Source organism: Haliotis rubra, unplaced genomic scaffold (genome assembly GCF_003918875.1).
Source record: "Haliotis rubra isolate DU_JTF1 unplaced genomic scaffold, ASM391887v1 Scf127, whole genome shotgun sequence".
NCBI classification, from domain to species: domain Eukaryota; kingdom Metazoa; phylum Mollusca; class Gastropoda; order Lepetellida; family Haliotidae; genus Haliotis; species Haliotis rubra.
In genome coordinates this window covers 1,592,347-1,618,747 of record NW_025765192.1, presented here as the reverse complement: position 1 = coordinate 1,618,747, position 26,401 = coordinate 1,592,347, and the positions used below count along the sequence as shown (strand labels likewise).

Below are 26,401 nucleotides of genomic sequence, written 5' to 3'. Positions count from 1 at the left end.
CCATATCGTGACGAGAACACTTGACATTAAAATAAAATATATATAGATAGTATAAAAACCTGCCGACAAAGGACAGTAAAGCAACTAGAGTATCACAGATATACATTTAAAATAAGTAATTGAATCTAAAACATTTTAACTATAGGGGACAACACAATATAAAAATAGGCTATAGATCACCAACAACTGAAGGTAGATCACCATACTAGGGTCCATGGACTTACTTATATGAAGTGCCATAATTCATTATGTAGTAATCATGTATTATTGTCACAATAACTTTAACATCTGTAGCATAACACCAGTGTCAGTATACAGGAGAACGACGTGTATATCAGTTTGTCGTTAAGAGATGAGTATGTATTCCGTATTACAAGTAAGTGGAGGTAACTCGTGTTGCCTTATCTCAACATAAGTTTCGGTCTATGACTGTACATAGTAAATGTACTTACACATATTACCAATTGCTTTGTCATCTAGCGACCTTTTGTACCCTTCGGACGTAGCGTTGTAGAGTCTCAAATCATCACCCTTCTGTAGGAATCAATATATAATGTGTTATTATATGGTCCCTGAACAGTCTGGTAATTATAATGAAAGATATACGTACTGTTTACAGCTGAGAAGATGGTATCCAACGGGAAGGAGTACCACAGGGCCTGCCACAGATACCATCACCCTTCTGTAGGAATCAATATATAATGTGTTATTATATGGTCCCTGAACAGTCTGGTAATTATAATGAAAGATATACGTACTGTTTACAGCTGAGAAGATGGTATATTATATGGTCACCCTTCTGAACAGTATATGGTGAAATTATAATGAAAGATATACGTACTGTTTACAGCTGAGAAGATGGTATCCAACGGGAAGGAGTACCACAGGGCCTGCCACAGATACCATCACCCTTCTGTAGGAATCAATATATAATGTGTTATTATATGGTCCCTGAACAGTCCGGTAATTATAATGAAAGATATACGTACTGTTTACAGCTGAGAAGATGGTATCCAACGGGAAGGAGTACCACAGGGCCTGCCACAGATGTGAACGCTGCAAGAAGACGCTTGCTGCTGGCAATGGGAACGAGGTACGTAATGTGACTTTGCCTATGATAAACTTTGTTCTTTAACACTTTACCTTAAAGTCTGAATGTGATATTGCCACGTCTCTGTAGACGTGGATCTTTGCTCATGATGTTAATCACTGGCTTGCTCGGTCCGGATCAGATGCAGATTGCCATTATGGTACTGGATAATTGAAGGGCGTGGCGTTAGTCAACAAACAACATTTACACGTTGGTGTCGCTGTGGCCTACTCATTACATAGGCGGATCCAGGAATTTTCAAAGAGGAGGGGGGGGGGGTGGTGTTCGCTCGACACGCCGAAGACCCGGGTTCGAGTCCCCACATGGGTACAATATGTGAAGCCTATTTCTGGTGTCTCCCGCCGTGATATTGCTGGAATATTGCTGAAGGCGGCGTTATACCAAACTCACTCACTCACTTTAAATGACAAAAGAAAGCGCCTGTTTATATTATCTCATGCAGTCTATATTAACGGGGTTACACTGTTTAAAGCAGGCAGATGCTGTACCACCGACCACATGGCATATGCATGTGCCTTGAGGGATCCTCGGGAACATAAGAATAAAAGATCGTGATCTAAAGCCCCTTATAATGATCTGGGTATTTGGCATTTTTCTGTTACTGAGTTAGTAAAATATGTAACTCTCGTTCACAATGGCAATAAGGTTCAAGCAGGCAGAAAACTGTTAATCTTTAAAGAGCTCATACAAAGACCATATACGTCATTTCGGACACATTGTACAGAATGCTCGATATAAAAAAACATTGTTTACGGTGCCTTTTGTCAGTAATAATGAGTAAACGGGTCAGGCAAGGATATATACTTATGTATCATATCCTATAGTTAGGATTACACTTTCTTAGTAATTATAACATAAGTTACATTTGACCACTTTCTAAATTACATGCGTATTCAAGGATAACTATATACTGACTTTGAGGGAGCTTAAACTGATACCGTATTCTTTACGGAGACACATTGCACGGATGGTCGCCATACTGCCGGTCTTAACGACCCGCAGGCCGACGAGAACCAATTTGTATAACCTTTTATGGGCTAATATTCAACAGTGAGATATCCTTATTGACATATCTGTATTTCACTTTCAGCATGCCGGCAAATTATATTGTGCTAACCCCTGTTATGCAGCGCTGTTCGGACCAGGAGGTAAGACCTCAGTTCAGCTTCTTTAAGCTTTTTAAGATAGCGTTCTTGCTCACAGAAGTTGATTACTTTTTCTTCGTATTAATACTATTATATCACAACCTGAAATGGAATACACGGAGCATTACATTTGTGTATACATGCAGTAAACTAAACATAAACACGCCTATAACCATCTGGTGGATATAACGATATATTATCAGTCATAGCCAACTGCTTTACATTTTAGACGAAATGCGTATGACGAACTGCGCTTAAAGCGAGCTAAACTTTTAGTGGTCCCTTTGAGTTCGTCATAACCGTATTTTAATGCATTCTGGTTACAAATTACAAATATTATGATATTATATGGTTATTAGTTTTGAAAAAAATATGAGAAAGTATGTGTTGAGTATTTATCGTATTACATCATCTTGCTCACGCGTGACCACTTCCTCTCTTTCAGGTGTCAGGAGTGGATCTGGAACGGCTGGCAGCGCTCAGTACGACTGAGAGATATCAATACTAACATTACTTCACACTTTACCCAATAGTAAAGTCTGTCGTGTAGCTAACTCTACATCCAATGCATATTAGAATTTACAGACTTATACTTTACATTATATTTTTACCCCCAGAAAATCTTTACAATAACGACAGCAATATCACGATGCAATTACATGTTTGTGGCGTCCTTGTCGGTAAAAGAGAAAGTTTAGGTCTTAAAGACTGTTATATATTATTCGCTACTGTCACGTTTTAATTGTTACAAATTAAATCATGTTTGTGTACAATGACCTGACATACGTTATGTTTCCATGTTTAAATTTTCAAATTATATATTTCTTTGTTTGAAAGAGACATTTGTCAGAATAAAGCTAATATTCTCATCGAATTTTGTGTCTATTCTCAGTTCAACTCGTACCAAACACAGAGAGCTCTGCTTGATGGAAACTCATCAAATAACACAGTGTTAAATCATCCCAATTGATAACCTGAATGATCAAGACACAAAATTTGGCTGCTACAATGCATTTATTGCGAGTCGACAATTCGTGATAACTTGGCACAAGATTCGTGATAACTTGGCACATTTTAAGAGGGGTTTGTTTCCTCAGGCGTAAGACGCTGGTTTGATTCCAGCATATTTACAGTTATATGGTCATGCTTGCAGTCTCTCCATGGTTCACCTTGTAAAGACTAGAAGTCGATTTTACATTGGTTGGTTTAAATCATCTTCCTTCATACATTTTAAGTATCAATTATAACGCATCTGTTTCTACGTCAAGTACAAGATTGTAAAGTTATGTCTGCACAGAACACTACACGTATCTACAGCAACCGTTGGTGTACACTTTATTGAAAACGAAATTATCTGCACACAGATCTGCTTCCGCTACAGAGACTACTTCCACAACACGCGATTCTCTCACTGAACACGCTGCCACCACACGCACCACCACTAATACACACACTACTTCCAATACACACACTACCTCCACTACACACCACCACCACTACACACACACTGCTTCCAATCACACACTACAACACACCACACACCACTTCCAATACACACACACACTACTTCCACCACACACACACTATCTCCACTACACACCACCACCACCAATACACACACTATCTCCCACACAAACACACCACACACACACTATCACCACTAAACACACACACCACTACTTCCACTACACACACTACTTCCACTACACACTACTAACACACACTACTACTACACACACTACACCACACTGCACACTACTTCCAATGCACACACTATTTCCAATGCACACACTACTTCCAGTACACACTACCACCACTACCACTACACCACCATCACTAAACACACCACACACTACTTCCAATACACACTACTTCCACTACACACACTATCTCCACTACAGACCACCACCACTACACACACTATCTCCACTACACACACTATCACCACCACTACACACACTATCACCACCACTACACACACTACCACCACCACTACACACACTATCACCACCACTACACACACTACCACCACCACTACACACACTATCACCACCACTACACACACTATCACCACCACTACACACACTATCACCACCACCACACACACTATCACCACCACTACACACACTATCTCCACTACACACCACTACCACCACTACACACACTATCACCAGTACTAGACACACTACCACCACCACTACCACCACCACTACTCACACTATCACCAATACTAAACACACACCACCACTATACAAACACTACCACCACTACACACCTCACCCCACAAAACACACACACACACACACACCACGTACAATCACACCCCCAGCACGGTTTGCAGCACTGTTCGAGATACATGTATCCTCTGACAAACTTTTATTGGAGTCACCATGCATGCGAGACCACAGGGCATAGTCTGTTATACATTTGGAATATTCTTATTTTGCAAAACTGAAACTTGGATGGGCGATAATACGGTTCAGGAGCCCACTAATTTCTGTGGCTGTGTTTGGTCAATGTATCGATGGTCACGAACGGGCGATGATTCTTTTGTCTAGCTTTTGTCACAGGTTTATAGCGATTAAATTCGCCTTAGTATGTTTCTATACGATGAAAATTAGAAATTTGTATCATTTGACCTAACTGGTACAAATCGGTTTTCGAGCTGTCATTCTAAATTAAAGATTCTAAAAATTACTTCATTGTTATCATGAATTTTCATGACAGGGATAGAGTTCGCCTGACGTCCCCATACATTTGGTCGCCTTGATGACAAGATTTTAACTCAGATTTCCTCGCTGATGTTATCAATAGATGTTATCAGCACGGATCCCATGGGTGTTCTTTATTTGTTTGCACCGCGACTGCAGCCTGGCTCTTGATAACCAGGAGAATTACGAAATTATATTCTTAGAAAGATATACTGAGGGAAAACAATATGGGATCACATGAAAGCACAAGTGTTCCCTTATTTTTTTCCAGCTTTCTTCACAAGCTATGCGATACAAAGCCTGTGAAGAAACCTGGAAAATATAAAGGAACACTTGTCCTTTCGTGTGATCCCTTATTTTTTCCTCTCAGTATACAAAAAATGTATAACACAAATGGACAGAGTGAAATGTCAAACTCGTTGTAATGAAGAAATTTACCAAGGCGCAGCAAGTTTCGGTAGAAAGGGGCGTCCTTTAATCGTGGAAAACAATGGATGTCGATTTGAATATGATCGTTCTCAATTATGTTTTACAAAGTTCAGGATGACCGTTGGACCAAGCGTTTTAAGTAACGACAAGAACACTACGAAGGTGACGTAAGACCCCACAAATTTCCCCACTTTGTTGTGTTTCTGTGCTGCTTCAAAGTCAGTGTGTTAGTTGGGGAGTAATGCTTTGAAAGCGTTTTGATGTCATAAGGTTAAAGGTTATAGACACTATACTTCACAATGACAAATATTATGTCTACAGTCCTTTCCTTAGAGACGTTGATAAGCACCAGATTAACACTTACAACTGCACGTGGGTTAACATTGCATGTGGGACAACCACGGCACGTGTGATATATGTATACCACCCGCCCAACAATCGCCCAGTACTCGCCCAACAACCACCTCACAACCACCCGACAACCACCCAACAACCGAGGACACTCCCATTACAGTCGGTTTACGACTTCTTCAAATTACTTGGTTAAAAAGAGCATTAGCACTCTGGGTCTTGCAGGCCTAACCTGTCTAGCTGATGCCACATTTCTAAAAGCAAATACACCCTTGGGGAGTGGGATATGCATTTGTAAATGCACATTAAATACATTAGAACAGCGGCAGCGTTGAAACATGGATATATTATTCTGAAATGGACACACCTCTCAAACACGCAGCAACGAGCAAGAAAGTAACATCACCCCAAAAACATAGCGAACCCTAGAAGAGGTCGTTGCGTGACACTGCAGTCGTCTGTTGCCAGTTAGGTAGTCTGTCTCTTAGTGTCTGAACCATATTATTTTCCCTACAGCCTAACCCTCTCTATAGTGCTAAAGCCCTAAATGAAGCAAGTCTAGATTTCCCCAGGTTCTGAATCTCCCATCTCACCGGGGCTCCTTTTCAATTAAATTGGGTTTATGTGTTACAATCAAAGCTATATGTATATTCAGAGACTAAGCGTTAGTCTAGCAGTTCGGTTGTGTTTCGCTTTACGCCGCACTCCGCAATAGTCGACCTATATGTCTTTACATATTTTAATCTGGTCAGATAATCCAGTGACTGACGTCACGAGAATCGACCTACTCAACTGATACGATGACATGTGTCACCAAGAAAGCAGGCCTGACCATTCGTTCCCTTTAGTCGCCTCTTACAACAAGCTTTGATTGCTGAAGACCAGGGACCAGATCCACAAAGCATTCTTAACGTCACCGGGGATGCAAAATGTACCGACGTCATCACGAACCTTCGGCTGTTTCAACACCACAATACCAGACAGTGTAGCAGTAGCAGCACTGCATAGGACATGCACAGCCGTCATTACATGAACCTTCTTGAGGACAGAGAGCTGTGAGGTTAGTAGGTCCCGAGGCGCTACACCGAAAAAGGATAAAAAGATGGTGCTTTTTGTTTCCCTGCCTGGTGGGACATATGGTCCTGTCTGCACATTCACCCGACGAAGGGGCAAGGAAAAGCCCAGAAAGAAGAAGCTGACATCCACAATATTTTGACTCACTTACAAGTTGCCCATTTTCTTAGAAAGCACACAGCTACTTTCGACGTTCCTGCATTGACACCACGAGTTAACCTGATGTTTGCACCAGTGAATCAACATGTTGAATGTCATCTTCGTTGACATTCTGCACGACGCTGTTCAAGTGCACTGTGTTTGAACGAGTGGACCAGCGCAAAGTTCGCTGTCGCTTCTGGGTTCTGTTTACACAGTGCATGGAGGTAACGACATGCACTTTACATATTTAAGCTGATCGGTCGTCTTATATATCCTTATCCTTATGATATCCGGCGTCTTATAGTGTGAATGTCAAGGCCAGTTCACAATGTGTGTGATCACAAGTCATTATGATTATTTTCATCAATAATTGAAGGGGTGGGGTGGGGTGAGGGGGTGGGAGTAGGGTTAATTAGACTAAATGTATGAGGAGTGTTTAACGCCACGTTTAATCCAACCATATTAAGGTTAGGTGAGAGGAACTAGAGTTCAGGATTATTGCATTTATATCGTCACGTGACTGCACGTGTGGGACAGCTTGTAGCATTCCATCTAATTGTGTTATCCGACTGAAATACCAATCCTTTATGGATATGTCGGGAATAAAAACAAACGCCTCCTGTTCCTGGGTCAAGCGTGCCAGCATTACGGCAAAAGTTGTTACCGCGCCTGGCATTCGGCACTAAGGGGATGCAACAAGGGCTGGTAGGCACGGAGTCAGTATAGTGTGGTCACAGCTTGGTAATCAACGTGATCAGAATATCACCCGAATCTTGAACAACAATGATCTTATTCTTCAGTTTTACCTGAATACTCCACTGATCCAATCTTCAGGACTTTACAAAACAAACTAGTAATTGTTTGAAACGAAAATTAAAACCCTCTCCATGTTTGCAAAACGTCTGTTCAGATCAGTCGATCGTACGATTCGGGCTATTGACCTCGGTGGTATAGCTGGAACTTTGCTGACTTTGGCGAAAAACGATACTGGAAGGTGGCAGTTATTCACAGCTGTGGATGGGGCTTGCGTTATTCTTTGTTATTAATACTTCACCTCTAGAATGTGAGTGAGTGAGTGAGTTTAGTTTTACGCCGCACTCAGCAATATTCCAGTTACATGGCGGCGGTCTGTAAATAATCGAGTCTGGACCAGACAATCCAGTGATCAACAGCATGAGCATCGTTCTACGCAATTGGGAACCGATGACATGTGTCAACCAAGTCAGCGAGCCTGACCACCTGACCAGTCGCTTCTTACCGCAGGCATGGGTTACTGTAGACCAATTCTAACCCGGATATTCACGGGTAACCTCGAGAATGTGTCAGGTAGTGAGGTGGACTGAGGTAGTGTGTATTTGTGCCAGGGTCCGGTTTAACGCAGCTTTCAACACCATTCCAGTTGTATCACGGCCACGGTCAGTGTCATGTGGGAGATAAAACGAATTCATGCAGCTATCAGACTTTTAAATTTGTTGAGATTTCCACGAGCTCGGGGATAGTGCTGAGAAATTTCGTGATCACAGACGTCCGGCGTGTCCAAGGGACGCAACTCTCACCTACACATTATATAATGACTTCCTTGTTGGGCTTCTGGGCGAGATGAAGACCTCAGGAGCCTGATGAGAGGGAGAGGATGGCTTGATTGCGTGCCATCCTATCAATAAAGCTGTAAAGACTTTCTCATGATGTCAATCACCAGATCCGATATTTGCAGGCCACCGTGATACAGGTTAAATAGAGTTGTCTTAAGGGAAATACACAAACAACGACCCAATTTATTTGCACATTTTGAGTGTGGACACGTTTATTGTCCACACGTACTGTTGTTGATGAAGTTGAAATGATTCGATATGTATCGTTGTATTTTTGTATCCATGTATTTGGTTTTTCTTTTAGCAGGGATTTAACTGAATGAGAGCTGAGCTGAGGGATCTACGTTAGGAAAATACCAACGTCATTAATAGTTCCTCGTATGTATTTTTATCTGCTCAAAATAGCGACCTTCACCGCACAGATTGAACACCAACCAGTTGACCTTTAAATTAGTATACCGTTACCACTTGACATTTGTACATGACCATTGACAAGAGCTTTTGAACAGAAACTGGTTTCGAAGTTCAAGAAATTGTATTCACATTTCGACCACCATTGATGCAAGTATGTCCACAATGACCAATGAAACTATACCGTGATCGGTAATGACATATCAGAGTAATTACTCTATATGACAATAATCCTAATCACAGTAATCGCGGAGAGTGTGGCACTTGGGGTTCGTGTGCAAAACGGGAGTGATATGCATTTATAAATGATAAATCGAGCTGGGTTCTGTCTACCGTGCATCGCTACCCCCGAGAACAAAGGGATTCATCATGGGAAAGTGTCCAACCTGCAATAAGGAGGTGTACTTCGGTAAGTGATCACAACAGCCCCTAACCAGTTTACCTGAAACTATATATCGTAGTTTCCACAACAGCATAAGGGAACACATCCCAGTGCGAGTTGACATCAATGGACAAATCGGTACAGTTCGGTGATTCGCGTTATGCCTCAGCTGAAACCGTTTTTGTCAGTGTTTACACTTTGCTGTTGATCTATGGATGTTCTATACTCGAAGATAGTACGTTGTGTTATGTCTGTGCACGGACGTACACTGTACAAGTATTTGTACAACGACGCATCTGGATAAAGGCTTGACATTTCCAATGTAATTAGGTCAGAATTCTTCATTCGTTTAACGAATCAAAATCATTTGGCGTACAGCCCATGCATGTATGATACGACTGCCGTGCTTTCCTATTTTCCTTATTAAAATAACATCAAATAAGGACGCTAGTTTATAAAAAGGACACTCAGTATCGCCAGAGAATGAAATGTACATCCATGTCAATTTCAGCTGAATCTGTGTACATGTACAATGTGATATTAACAAGACATGATAGCAGCAGTTTCGGATGGCTTAGTGCATTGTTGTTATCTCTGATGGACTTGATCGATATATATTAACATGCCGTGTACGCCAGTCACGAACCAGTGACTGCAGATGCTACATGTGTTGACAAGAAATCGATACATGATGTTATGTTACAAAGTGGCGTATATTTCAGAGGCTGTATATTATTTTCCACTTTTTTATTTATATTTGACACCGCCCCCCTGGTCTTGGATAGAGTGCCTGCCCGAAGCGTTCAATGTAACATCCCCACCCCTTCCCCCTAAGTCTTGGCATCTTGTTAACTTGATGACGTAATTGATGAGCGACGGACCGACGTGCCAAAAGCAGGAGCTATGATGTGATTGTGAAAGGTTGCAGCAATTTTCCTACTTCGAGGACAGGAAATCCTGAAAGTTTATATGACAAATGCAGCTCTCCTAGTTCATGTGCGAGAGTTATATTATGCTAAACTTGCTTTTAGTTGTGCTTCACATAATATTTTATTAATGAAAGTTAAAGACAAACTAACCTCTTCAAGTCTTCTTTAAGTAGCGTTTAGAAGCTGGTATAATGAAGTACTGGATAGACTACCTCTTATTGAAATAGACGCGACTTTACGGTGTAGATCCTAACACCGTTATCAAGCAGTTTTCATGACTGTCTAAATGCCAACGCGTAGATATTGTTTTTTATTTCCAGTGATCCATTCATACAATGTTTTTCACTATTTTACTTTTAAGCCCAGTGTGATCTGTTTCTTCATGTCATCAAAGCTGATTTTTCAAGTGTATATCAACAGTACTGTGGCTTCATGGGTGGTCAGGTTCGATTCCCCACATGGGTACAATGTGTGAAGCCCATTCTGGCGTCCCCCGCCATGATATTGCTGGAATATTGCTAAAATCGGCGTAAAACTCAACTCACTCACTCACTCATTCATGGGTGGTGAGGCTCGGGTGATGCTTAGTTTATGCATGTTATCATATAGTATTTGAGTAGATCAATGTTCATGATGTCAATCACTGGATTGTCTGAACCTGACTCGAATATGTAATGATTGCGATCACATAACTGGGGTAGTGTACACAGCCGGTGGTAAAGAACGAGCCAACAAACACCGACAAACCATCGTGCTTGCACTGTAACGATCGGTGCTTATGTGTTCCTCCACTTGTCCAGCCGACACTCACTAATACAGATCGCCGTGATCTTGAGATAGAGAATATACCAATCACTCAGTTAATGCAAAACCCAACTTGAAGCATATTGTGAATGGTTTTGCTCTGCTTTAGACAATATTCGTACATCAATACGGCGGGTACACCGGAAAATAGGTTCACTGTTCACTCTTGAGAAACCCGTGACTACATGTATAGTTTACACGGAGTAGCACATAGTATCAGATCTACTGTTATTACCATTCGTTGTGTTCCCTACTGAAGGGATAAAACATGGAGTGGGAACGTCGGAGTCGGTAGACAATGTCTGAGAGTGGTATCCATGTTAACTGCAGCTGCTAGGAAAATGTATTTATCATCCCCAAAACAAAACATCCAAGTCTGCAAAATTTTGCTAAATTGTTCTCAGCTAATGACACTAAAGAAATGATCCATTTATCAAAATTTGTATCAAAAGTATCAGCCCTTATAAGAAATATAAACTGAGACTAGTTACAGCCATCTTGTATTATGTTTTTGTATTTATATATACTATGTATTATTATTTATCTTTTCATTTGTTTTTGTATATAAAATATTTGTATTCGCTCTTGTACCACCAACCGTGGTTATTTGAAAATAAATGATTGATTGATCGAGCATGGTATCACGGTGAACCAGTACTGTGAAACCTGTATTAATCCCAATTTCATCTCCCGTCACGGTCACGTCACGTCACCTTTCACCATCCATCCACCACTCTCCCTCACCTCACCTCACCTCACCTCACCTCACCTCACCCCTCACAAAACACATTACCTCACCTTACCCCACCTCGCCTCTACCCTCCCCATCTCCTCACCTCTCCTCTCCTCTCCTCACCTCACCCCCTCATCCCCTCACAAGACACATTACCTCACCTTACCCCACCTCGCCTCTACCCTCCCCATCTCACCTCTCCTCTCCTCTCCTCACCTCACCTCACCTCACCCCTCACAAAACACATTACCTCACCTTACCCCACCTCGCCTCTACCCTCCCCATCCTCCCCTCCTCTCCTCTCCTCCTCCACCTCCTCCTCACCTCACCTCACCTCACCCCCTCACAAAATACACATTACCTCACCTTACCCCACCTCGCCTCTACCCTCCCCATCGCCTCTCCTACCCACCTCTCCTCTCCCTCCTCCTCACCTCACCTCACCCCCTCACCCCTCACAGAACACATTACCTCACCTTACCCCACCTGGCCTCTACCCTCCCCCATCTCACCTCTCCTCTCCCTCCTCTCCTCACCTCACCTCACGACAACACACGTCACCTCACCTCACCTCACCTCTCTCTCACAAAACACATTACCTCCTCACCTTACCCCACCTCGCCTCTACCCTCCCCATCTCCTCACCTCTCCTCTCCTCACCTCACCTCAGCACAAAACACTATATTTCACCTTACTCACCCTCACCTTACTTCACCTCTCACCTCTCCCCTCTCCTCACCTCTCCCTCTCCTCTCCTCACCTCACCTCACCTCACCACAACACACGTCACGTCACCTCGCCTCACCTCACCTCACCACAACACACGTCACTTCACCTCCCCTCCTCTCCTCACCTCACCTCACCACAACACACGTCACGTCACCTTGCCTCACCTCACCTCACCTCACCACAACACAAAACACATTACCTCACCTCACCTCAGAACAATACACATCACTTCACCTCCCCCCTCCTCTCCTAACCTCACCTCACCTCACCTCAGCACAAAACACTTTACCTCTCCTCACCTCACCTCACCTCAACTCAACTCTACTCAAGTCTCCTCACCTCACCTCACTTCAACTCACCAAACACGAACTACAGTGACCGAACTGATGCAACAACCCCGAGTAAATCCACGCCACTATATCAGCAGTACTAATTAACAACACGCTGTCGTAATCACCCCATTATTTCCTACACTGAGCTCCACCCAAACTGGAACAAGTCTGAATGAGTCACCGACATCGGTTCAACGCATTACAACGCCTAGCAATAAGAATATCCAGGCTGGCAAATGCTTTATTAATATGCCCTGCTATCGCCATAATACACACATGCCAGGACCCCAGTGATATTCACATACTGGCATGTCCTTCATTCCTCTCTGCGTAATACGTGTGTAATATATCAGTCCCATTTTCCGCAAAAACTGACCTTTGTAGCCTAACATTCAGCAATATTCCAGCTATATGGCGGCAGTTTGTAAATAATCGAGTCTGGACCAGACAATCCAGTGATCAACAGCATGAGCATCGATATACACAATTGGGATACGATACGATGTGTCAACCAAGTCAGCGAGCCTGACCACCCTATCCCATTAGTCGCCTCTTACGTCAAGCTGAATAATAACTATTGAATCTAACCCGGATCTTAACGGGTCTATCAGTTATGTGAAATATGTACACATAAATATGAGCATGTTTCAGAAGGATGTGAATTCTGGATGAATTATCTGAATAACAACGCTGTTTGTGATACCACGAAGCGGTATGAACCAGATGGTTCAATTTTATGTCAACATTAGGCTTATCAACATATAAATCAAGAACAATTCTCCAACCACAGGTGCTTGCATGAAGCCCATTTGTACTCTATATATCGAACCTGTTACTTCTTTTAAACTTCCGCCTTTTACGTTTACAAAATTCAAAACGCGGACAATAGTTATGCAGACTATATTCAATATTATCGGGATGGCCTAGTTTTTATTGATGGATTTGCAGTAATACTGTGTATACTGACTATCAACATGGTCTAGTTTGTAGTGATGGATTTGCAGCAATACTGTGTATACTGACTATCAACATGGTCTAGTTTCATTGATGGATTTGCAGTAATACTGTGTATACTGACTATCAACATAGTCTATATTGTATCGATGGATTTGCAGCAATACTGTGTATACTGACTATGAACATGGTCTAGTTTCATTGATGGATTTGCAGTAATACTGTGTATACTGACTATCAACATAGTCTATATTGTATCGATGGATTTGCAGCAATACATAGTATACTATCAACATGGTCTAGTTTCATTGATGGATTTGCAGTAATACTGTGTATACTGACTATCAACATGGTCTATATTGTATCGATGGATTTGCAGCAATACTGTGTATACTGACTATCAACATGGTCTAGTTTCATTGATGGATTTGCAGTAATACTGTGTATACTGACTATCAACATGGTCTATATTGTATCGATGGATTTGCAGCAATACTGTGTATACTGACTATCAACATGGTCTAGTTTCATTGATGGATTTGCAGTAATACTGTGTATACTGACTATCAACATGGTCTAGTTTGTATCGATGGATTTGCAGCAATACTGTGTATACTGACTATCAACATGGTCTAGTTTCATTGATGGATTTGCAGTAATACTGTGTATACTGACCATCAACATGGTCTAGTTTGTTTTGAGGGATTTGCAGCAATACTGTGTATACTGACTATCAACATAGTCTAGTTTGTTTTGAGGGATTTGCAGCAATACTGTGTATACTGACTATCAACATGGTCTAGTTTCATTGATGGATTGCAGTGATACTGTGTGTACTGACTATCTACATGGTCTAGTTTGGTTTGAGGGATTTGCAGTAATACTGTGTATACTGATTAGCAACATAGTCTAGTTTGTATAGATAGATTTGTAGTAATACTGTGTATACTGACTATCAACATGGTTTAGTTTGTATTGATGGATTTGCAGTAATACTGTATGTACTGACTATCAACATGGTCTAGTTTGTTTGAGGGATTTGCAGCAATACTGTGTATACTGACTATCAACATGGTCTAGTTTGTTTTGAGGGATTTGCAGCAATACTGTGTATACTGACTATCAACATGGTCTAGTTTGTATTGATGGATTTGCAGTAATACTGTGTATACTGACTATCAACATGGTCTAGTTTGTATTGATGGATTTGCAGCAATACTGTGTATACTGACTATCAACATGGTCTAGTTTCATTGATGGATTTGCAGTAATACTGTGTATACTGACTATCAACATGGTCTAGTTTCATTGATGGATTTGCAGTAATACTGTGTATACTGACTATCAACATAGTCTATATTGTATCGATGGATTTGCAGCAATACTGTGTATACTGACTATCAACATGGTCTAGTTTCATTGATGGATTTGCAGTAATACTGTGTATACTGACTATCAACATGGTCTATATTGTATTGATGGATTTGCAGTAATACTGTGTATACTGACTATCAACATGGTCTAGTTTGTATCGATGGATTTGCAGCAATACTGTGTATACTGACTATCAACATGGTCTAGTTTCATTGATGGATTTGCAGTAATACTGTGTATACTGACTATCAACATGGTCTAGTTTCATTGATGGATTTGCAGTAATACTGTGTATACTGACTATCAACATGGTCTAGTTTGTATTGATGGATTTGCAGCAATACTGTGTATACTGACTATCAACATGGTCTAGTTTCATTGATGGATTTGCAGTAATACTGTGTATACTGACTATCAACATGGTCTAGTTTGTATCGATGGATTTGCAGCAATACTGTGTATACTGACTATCAACATGGTCTAGTTTCATTGATGGATTTGCAGTAATACTGTGTATACTGACCATCAACATGGTCTAGTTTGTATCGATGGATTTGCAGCAATACTGTGTATACTGACTATCAACATGGTCTAGTTTCATTGATGGATTTGCAGTAATACTGTGTATACTGACTATCAACATGGTCTAGTTTGTTTTGAGGGATTTGCAGCAATACTGTGTATACTGACTATCAACATAGTCTAGTTTGTTTTGAGGGATTTGCAGCAATACTGTGTATACTGACTATCAACATGGTCTAGTTTGTATTGATGGATTTGCAGTAATACTGTGTATACTGACTATCAACATGGTCTAGTTTGTTTTGAGGGATTTGCAGGAATACTGTGTATACTGACTATCAACATGGTCTAGTTTCTTTTGAGGGATTTGCAGCAATACTGTGTATACTGACTATCAACATGGTCTAGTTTCATTGATGGATTGCAGTGATACTGTGTGTACTGACTATCAGCATAGTCTAGTTGTTTTGAGGGAATTGCAGCAATACCGTGTAAACTGACTGTCAACATGGTCTAGTTTGTTTTAAGGGATTTGCAGTAATTCTGTGTATAGTGACTGTTGCCATGTTCAAGTTTGTTTTTGATGGATTTGCAGCAAGACTGTGTATACTGACTATCAACATGGTCTAGTTTGTTTTGAGGGATTTGCAGTATTACTGTGTATACTGACTATCAACATGGTCTAGTTTGTAGTGAGGGATTTGCAGCAATACTTTGTATACTGACTATCAACATGGTCTAGTTTGTAGTGAGGGATTTGCAGCAATACTGTGTATACTGACTATCAACATGGTCTATATTGTATTGATGGATTTGCAGCAATACTGTGTATACTGACTATCAACATGGTCTAGTTTGTTTTGAGGGATTTGCAGCAATACTGTGTATACTGACTATCAACATGGTCTAGTTTGTTTTGAGGGATTTGCAGTAATACTTTGTATACTGACTATCAACATGGTTTAGTTTGTATTGAGGGATTTGCAGTAATACTGTGTATACTGACTATCAACATGGTCTAGTTTGTATCGATGGATGTACAGCAATACTGTGTATACTGACTATCAACATGGTCTAGTTTCATTGATGGATTTGCAGTAATACTGTGTATACTGACTATCAACATGGTCTAGTTTCATTGATGGATTTGCAGTAATACTGTGTATACTGACTATCAACATGGTCTAGTTTGTATCGATGGATTTGCAGCAATACTGTGTATACTGACTATCAACATGGTCTAGTTTGTATTGATGGATTTGCAGTAATACTGTGTATACTGACTATCAACATGGTCTAGTTTGTTTTGATGGATTTGCAGCAATACTGTGTATACTGACTATCAACATGGTCTAGTTTGTATTGATGGATTTGCAGCAATACTGTGTATACTGACTATCAACATGGTCTAGTTTCATTGATGGATTGCAGCAATACTGTGTATACTGACTATCAACATGGTCTAGTTTGGTTTTGATGGATTTGCAGTAATACTGTGTATACTGACTATCAACATAGTCTAGTTTGTATAGATGGATTTGCAGTAATACTGTGTATACTGACTATCAACATGGTTTAGTTTGTATTGATGGATTTGCAGTAATACTGTATGTACTGACTATCAACATGGTCTAGTTTGTTTAGAGGGATTTGCAGCAATACTGTGTATACTGACTATCAACATGGTCTAGTTTGTTTTGAGGGATTTGCAGCAATACTGTGTATACTGACTATCAACATAGTCTAGTTTGTTTTGAGGGATTTGCAGTAATACTGTGTATACTGACTATCAACATGGTCTAGTTTGTAGTGAGGGATTTGCAGCAATACTGTGTATACTGACTATCAACATGGTCTAGTTTCATTGATGGATTTGCAGTAATACTGTGTATACTGACTATCAACATGGTCTAGTTTCATTGATGGATTTGCAGTAATACTGTGTATACTGACTATCAACATGGTCTATATTGTATCGATGGATTTGCAGCAATACTGTGTATACTGACTATCAACATGGTCTAGTTTCATTGATGGATTTGCAGTAATACTGTGTATACTGACTATCAACATGGTCTATATTGTATCGATGGATTTGCAGCAATACTGTGTATACTGACTATCAACATGGTCTATATTGTATCGATGGATTTGCAGCAATACTGTGTATACTGACTATCAACATGGTCTAGTTTCATTGATGGAATTGCAGTGAATACTGTGATATACTGACTGACTATCAACATGGTCTAGTTTGTATTGATGGATTTGCAGTAATACTGTGTATACTGACTATCAACATGGTCTAGTTTCATTGATGGATTTGCAGTAATACTGTGTATACTGACTATCAACATGGTCTAGTTTGTATTGATGGATTTGCAGCAATACTGTGTATACTGACTATCAACATGGTCTAGTATTGTATTGATGGATTTGCAGCAATACTGTGTATACTGACTATCAACATGGTCTAGTTTGTATTGATGGATTTGCAGCAATACTGTGTATACTGTATACTAGTTTGTATTGATGGATCAACATGGTCTAGTTTCATTGATGGATTTGCAGTAATACTGTGTATACTGACTATCAACATGGTCTAGTTTGTATCGATGGATTTGCAGCAATACTGTGTATACTGACTGACTATCAACATGGTCTAGTTTCATTGATGGATTTGCAGTAATACTGTGTATACTGACCATCAACATGGTCTAGTTTGTTTTGAGGGATTTGCAGCAATACTGTGTATACTGACTATCAACATAGTCTAGTTTGTTTTGAGGGATTTGCAGCAATACTGTGTATACTGACTATCAACATGGTCTAGTTTCATTGATGGATTTGCAGTAATACTGTGTGTACTGACTATCAACATGGTCTAGTTTGTTTTGAGGGATTTGCAGTAATACTGTGTATACTGACTATCAACATGGTCTAGTTTGTTTTGAGGGATTTGCAGCAATACTGTGTATACTGACTATCAACATGGTCTAGTTTCATTGATGGATTTGCAGTAATACTGTGTATACTGACTATCAGCATAGTCTAGTTGTTTTGAGGGAATTGCAGCAATACCGTGTATACTGACTATCAACATGGTCTAGTTTGTTTTGAGGGATTTGCAGTAATACTGTGTATACTGACTATCAACATGGTCTAGTTTGTTTTGATGGATTTGCAGCAATACTGTGTATACTGACTATCAACATGGTCTAGTTTGTTTTGAGGATTTGCAGTAATACTGTGTATACTGACTATCAACATGGTCTAGTTTGTATTGATGGATTTGCAGCAATACTGTGTATACTGACTATCAACATGGTCTAGTTTGTTTTGAGGGATTTGCAGCAATACTGTGTATACTGACTATCAACATGGTCTAGTTTGTATTGATGGATTTGCAGCAATACTGTGTATACTGACTATCAACATGGTCTAGTTTGTATTGAGGGATTTGCAGCAATACTGTGTATACTGACTATCAACATGGTCTAGTTTGTTTTGAGGGATTTGCAGTAATACTTTGTATACTGACTATCAACATGGTTTAGTTTGTATTGAGGGATTTGCAGTAATACTGTGTATACTGACTATCAACATGGTCTAGTTTGTATCGATGGATGTACAGCAATACTGTGTATACTGACTATCAACATGGTCTAGTTTCATTGATGGATTTGCAGTAATACTGTGTATACTGACTATCAACATGGTCTATATTGTATCGATGGATTTGCAGCAATACTGTGTATACTGACTATCAACATAGTCTATATTGTATCGATGGATTTGCAGCAATACTGTGTATACTGACTATCAACATGGTCTAGTTTCATTGATGGATTTGCAGTAATACTGTGTATACTGACTATCAACATGGTCTAGTTTGTATTGATGGATTTGCAGCAATACTGTGTATACTGACTATCAACATAGTCTAGTATTCTATTGAGTTTCATTGATGGATTTGCAGTAATACTGTGTATACTGACTATCAACATGGTCTAGTTTCATTGATGGATTTGCAGTAATACTGTGTATACTGACTATCAACATGGTCTATATTGTATCGATGGATTTGCAGCAATACTGTGTATACTGACTATCAACATGGTCTAGTTTCATTGATGGATTTGCAGTAATACTGTGTATACTGACTATCAACATGGTCTATATTGTATCGATGGATGTGCAGCAATACTGTGTATACTGACTATCAACATGTTCTAGTTTGTTTTGAGGGATTTGCAGTAATACTTTGTATACTGACTATCAACATGGTTGAGTTTGTATTGATCGATTTGCAGTAATACTGTGAATACTGACTATCAACATGGTCTAGTTTGTATCGCTGGATGTACAGCAATACTGTGTACACTGACTATTAACATGGTCTAGTTTGTATTGAGGGATTTACAGCAATACTGTGTATACTGACTATCAACATGGTCTAGTTTGTATTGATGGATTTTCAATAATACTGTGTATACTGACTATCAACATGGTCTAGTTTGTATCGATGGATGTGCAGCAATACTGTGTATACTGACTATCAATATGGTCTAGTTTGTTTTGAGGGATTTGCAGTAATACTTTGTATACTAACTATCAACATGGTTTAGTTTGTATTGAGGGATTTGCAGTAATACTGTGTATACTGACTATCAACATGGTCTAGTTTGTATCGATGGATGTACAGCAATACTGTGTATACTGACTATCAACATAGTCTACCTTGTATCGATGAATTTGCAGCAATACTGTGTATACTGACTATCAACATGGTCTAGTATGTTTTGGGGGATTTGCAGCAATACTGTGTATAGTGACTGTTGCCATGTTTTACTTTGTTTTGAGGGATTTGCATCAATACTGTGTATACTGACTATTAACATGGTCTAGTTTGTATAGATGGATTGGCAATAATACTGTGTATACTGACTATCAACATGGTCTAGTTTGTATCGATGGATGTGCAGCAATACTGTGTATACTGACTATGAACATGGTCTAGTTTGTATTGATGGATTTTCAATAATACTGTGTATACTGACCATCAACATGGTCTAGTTTGTATTGAGGGATTTGCAATAATACTGTGTATACTGACTATCAACATGGTCTAGTTTGTTTTGAGGGATTTGCAGCAATACTGTGTATACTGACAATCAACATGGTTTAGTTTGTATTGAGGGATTTGCAATAATACTGTGTATACTGACTATTAACATGGTCTAGTTTGTAGTGAGGGATTTGCAGCAATACTGTTTTTACTGACTATCAACATTATCTAGTTTGTATTGATGGATTTGCAATAATACTGTGTATACTGACTATCAACATGGTCTAGTTTGTATTGATGGATTTGCAGCAATACTGTGTATACTGACTATCAACATGGTCTAGTTTGTATAGATGGATTTGCAGTAATACTGTGTATACTGACTATCAACATGGTCTAGTTTGTATCGATGGATGTGCAGCAATACTGTGTATACTGACTATCAACATGGTCTAGTTTGTATTGATGGATTTGCAGTAATACTGTGTATACTGACTATCAACATGGTCTAGTTTGTATTGATGGATTTGCAGTAATACTGTGTATACTGACTATCAACATGGTCTAGTTTGTATTGATGGATTTGCAGCAATACTGTGTATACTGACTATCAACATGGTCTAGTTTGTTTTGAGGGATTTGCAGTAATACTGTGTATACTGACTATTAACATGGTCTAGTTTGTATTGAGGGATTTGCAGCAATACTGTGTATACTGACTATCAACATGGTCTAGTTTGTATTGATGGATTTGCAATAATACTGTGTATACTGACTATCAACATGGTCTAGTTTGTATCGATGGATGTGCAGCAATACTGTGTATACTGACTATCAACATGGCAGATTTGCAGCAATACTGTGTATACTGACTATCAACATGGTCTAGTTTGTATTGATGGATTTGCAGTAATACTGTGTATACTGACTATCAACATGGTCTAGTTTGTATCGATGGATGTGCAGCAATACTGTGTATACTGACTATCAACATGGTCTATATTGTATTGATGGATTTGCAGTAATACTGTGTATACTGACTATCAACATGGTCTAGTTTGTATCGATGGATTTGCAGCAATACTGTGTATGTTGACTATCAACATGGTCTAGTCTGTATAGATGGATTTGCAGCAATACTGTGTATACTGACTATCAACATGGTCTAGAAATACGAGTCCTGTATGTTCTTCATTTGTCATCCTGAAAAACAAACCGACAACCATGTCTGCCTCGAGGGTGTTGTCACGGTAATACTGCCACGTAACACGTCCGTGAATGACGTGTAAAGGTGTTCTGGCAGTCTCAGATATACCCCACGCCACAATGTCACTAACACGTTAAGACCTCGTGCCACAACCCACTGTCTTGTTCCAACCTCCAGCATGCCAGTTGCACGTAGCCGTTCCTGACGTGACAGAACACGCGTTTTAAATTTTTTTTTAATTAAGTTAAAAGAATTTCAGAACAATTATCAGTCTGGAATTTATTTTCTACCATGTTCACGCGCACATCAAAATGGCGCCTTTTTTACGATATTCATAACACACTGTAAATCATTTTCTAAATCCATGTACAATCACACAACTTGGTTCCCCCAAAATATCCCTCCCCTAAAAGGAATATCCGGTACTATTTTCGAATAATATACAGCAAACGTGGGTGGATATCAAGACCATATTGATATCGGCTTGTGAGATAGAGACTGCCAAGTAAGACCATATCCATCTCGGCTTTGAAGATGGAGGTTGCCAAGTAAGACCATATCCATCTCGGCTTGGAAGATGGAGGTTGCCTAGGTAAGACCATATCCATCTCGGCTTGGAAGATGGAGGTTGCCAAGTAAGACCATATCCATCCCGGCTTGTGAGATGGAGGTTGCCAAGTAAGTCCATATCCATGTCGGCTTGTGAGATGGAGGTTGCCAAGTAAGACCATATCCATCTCGGCTAGTGCGATGGAGGTTGCCAAGTAAGACCATATCCATCTCGGCTTGTGAGATGGAGGCTGCCAAGTAAGACCATATCCATCTCGGTTTGTGAGATGGAGGTTGCTAGGTAAGTCAATATCCATCTCGGCTTGGAAGATGGAGGTTGCCAAGTAAGTCCATATCCATCTCGACTTGGAAGATGGAGGTTGCCAAGTAAGACCATATCCATCTCGGCTTGGAAGATGGAGGTTGCCAAGTAAGACCATATCCATCTCGGCTTGGAAGATGGAGGTTGCCAAGTAAGACCATATCCATCTCGGCTTGTGAGATGGAGGTTGCCAAGTAAGACCATATCCATCTCGGCTTGTAGCTGCCAATATGATCGGCTTCTCAGTACATGGTTGCAAAGTGAGAGTTTGTCCATGGTATGAGCACATCGAAGTCGACTTAGGAATTCACGCCATGGCTGAATAGTGAAAGCATTACCATTGGTACGTAACTTTGACTTGTAGAGTTTCGTTCAGGGGTGTCAGATATTGAACAAGTACAATTCAGTCACATATCGGTATTTCGGTGATGTTGTAAGGTTATTATGTATTTTTCAGCTGAACGACAACCCTATAACAACAAAGACTTTCACAAGACTTGCTTCAAGTGTACCAAATGTGGCAGGAAACTTACACCAGGGAAAATAGCAGAGGTATGGATGTATTTTTGTTTAGCTCTTAAATACTAGTTGAAGAAGGACTGTTTTGCAGTTTTGAAATAAGGACATGCAGCAACTAGGAACAATGATGTCATACAACATGCCAACAGTGTTATTATTCATTCGTTATTTTCTTTATTTTATCAAGCATGACGGTCAGCTCTACTGCCCTCATCCGTGTTACGCAGATCTATTTGGACCTCACGGTATGTAGTGATGTACGCATTGGGATTAGTCGTCGAAGCGCCAGTAAAATATATTCAGGAACTTCAAACACGTATAGAAGTTACTCGCGATTTGTTTTATGTAATGAAGTTGTAATGATAAGCAAGGTAATGGTGAAACATGTCAATTGGCTATCTAAAAGAATTACCGAGACTATGCAACATTCTAAGCTAGGGGGATTCTGTTGCCAAAAAAGCCGAGTTGCGCCGCTAGGCGGTGGCCGGATCCGCTATTCCTTTCGGGCCTTCTTGAGTTCCACGAAGCATACGGAGTTGATTACGGAGTTTACTGGGATTAAACGATCCCACCTATCTCTTGGAGGTATTCTCAGTATTAGCCGACACATGAAATAGGTATCCTCCCATTACCCCTACATCCCATTACCCCTACAGCTTATAACAACAAAGTTCACGGTCCAATGCACTGCTAATCCCCTTCCTGTTACCTGTTACCTGGACAATGGACTAGCCCAAACACACGAACACAAGATTTAATGTTTTAATTTATGGATTTAATTACACAAATAAAAGAATATAATACACAGATATCTTCATTTCATCTTAACAAACTTTCTCTAACCAAGAACACCTTAATCCTTTCTAAGTTGTATACACAACACTTTAAGATTTAATGTTTTAATTTATGGATTTAATTACACAAATAAAAGAATATAATACACAGATATCTTCATTTCATCTTAAAAAACTTTCTCTAACCAAGAACACCTTAATCCTTTCTAAGTTGTATACACAACACTTTAATCGCTCCCATGGGTAAGTTCATTCAGCCAGACAGGTAAATGCCGTGTGTTGTGTTAACTAATTGTAGGGGTACTGGGATGTAGGGGTACTGGGATGTAGGGGTAATGGGATGTAGGGGTAATGGGATACAACCATGAAATACTGCTCGGTTCCAGCAGCTCGTCATGCACATGTCGAAATGTATGGAGAAAGTTCATTTTATGCGAATGTATATGAGGGTGAGTATGGTGTTGAGGACGCATTTAGAAATATTTCATTATATATGTGAAAAAAACAACAGAAATAAGCACCAAGTGGTGTAATTATTTTGAAATTAACACCGCCGGCAAATTCTTTGAAAACAAACATGTCCGGTAGCAGGAGACAGAGAGATACGCAATAAAAGGGGAATGTAAATATCGGGTGTGATCACCACCTATAGTCTGTTTGCAGTGAAAACATACCGATGATTTTCACATTCAAATCTAAGAATTTTATTCAACTTAGGATAAACGTTGTGTAACAAACGATCATAGTTTCAAATCGCTAATATTGCTTTGGATTACAATGTTCATTTGGCAAGGTAAAATTATGAGGATTCGCAATCTTAATTTCTCTTAATTTGATTTACTTTTGTGTTTAAAGTGAAATTCATCGGTACGTTTTCAATGCAAACAGACTATGCATTGACACAGGCTAAACAGCGGCGATGCATGGAAGACACCATGTGGTTGATACAACTTGGAGATTTGCCTAACTGGACTGGCGACTAGTTCTGGTTCTGTGGTAGGCGACGTTCCATCTCATCCTAGAGATGTTCTTTAGGGGAGAGGTCTGGGAAATAGACGGTAATGGCATTACAGCAATGTCATGCTGCCTCAAAATTGCGTGTAGTGCACCTGAGCGTGATTGTATGTCCGTGTATACATGTCGGTACGGGAGTAGCATGCCTATCACACAATATCAATTAAGGCGTTCCTGGCCGTGCCCCAAACATATGAGAGCGGGTTACCTGGTTTGCAATAATTATGATCCTTGGAGTTTTAGCACTATATCCGAGATATGACTCCGGAAGAAGCTGACACACCTTCACATACATCTGAAATACCATTCATAACAGCAAGAAAATCAGCTCAAGCGTTTACTATGTAACGAATAAAATCATCCCTTCTTTCTTTGTCATTTCAGGTAAAAAATGACAATCGACTACTCTCATCAGCCAAGCATTTATATGGACCAATCAACAATACTTAGCTGTTGTTTTCTAATTATTTAATTTTTATATAAATTTCCCATTTAACATAATATATAACATGACTTTGGAATACACTCTTACACACTTGCTTGAAAACATTTTTATATATTTTTATATATGCTCCTGACCCCTATATGTGAAACATGAAGATGTTCTGGTTCATCCAAATATATACATCTATGTCACTATATGTTTGTTCTAAAATTAGTGACTTTCTTTATGAAAGCAAGTTGGATATATACAACTTCACTGAAACGGTTTTAGCTATACTCTATTATCGTGTACGAATTTGTTTTGTATGTATGAAGTGTAATAAAACCTTTCCAAATTCTCCGTTGGTCTATTTTCGCGGAGGTTTAGAAAACAGAATGTTTGCAGCATTTTACCCAAATGGACGAATACATGCTTAGAATACAACAGAAGAAGTCGCCATTCAGCGTCATCCTACCTCATACAGAACACATATCCACACTCAAACTCTCACCATGATTAGTTTGAAGATCATTTCCATCAAGGCAGTCCATCATTCCTAGGCTCAGAACATTTCAGTCAATCTCGCACATTGCTTACAAATACTGCAATAATAATACCAACAAAATATAATCAAACAAATCACGATTGGGCGATATTCTAGAGAGATCATTGTTTTCTCTTATATTCATGGAGAATTTGGGATTTGAACGAACGATCGTATGATCTCGAGGGACGCAGTGATGTGTGTTGAATCCCCGAAGTGATGTAGGCCTCGGACAT

The 26,401-nt window shown here is 39.8% G+C and overlaps 2 long non-coding RNA genes across 2 annotated transcripts; both read left to right on the top strand.

Annotated features, from left to right (window-relative positions):
- Positions 1–988: 988 nt before the first annotated feature.
- LOC124266640 lies at positions 989–3,130 on the top strand. The gene is made up of 3 exons (XR_006895807.1): positions 989–1,093; positions 2,202–2,259; positions 2,702–3,130. It is a non-coding gene; the product is annotated as an uncharacterized LOC124266640 (long non-coding RNA).
- A 6,102-nt stretch (positions 3,131–9,232) lies between these two features.
- LOC124266650 lies at positions 9,233–25,979 on the top strand. Its single transcript, XR_006895810.1, has 4 exons — positions 9,233–9,374; positions 23,328–23,422; positions 23,577–23,634; positions 25,582–25,979. It is a non-coding gene; the product is annotated as an uncharacterized LOC124266650 (long non-coding RNA).
- The last annotated feature ends 422 nt before the right edge of the window (positions 25,980–26,401 follow it).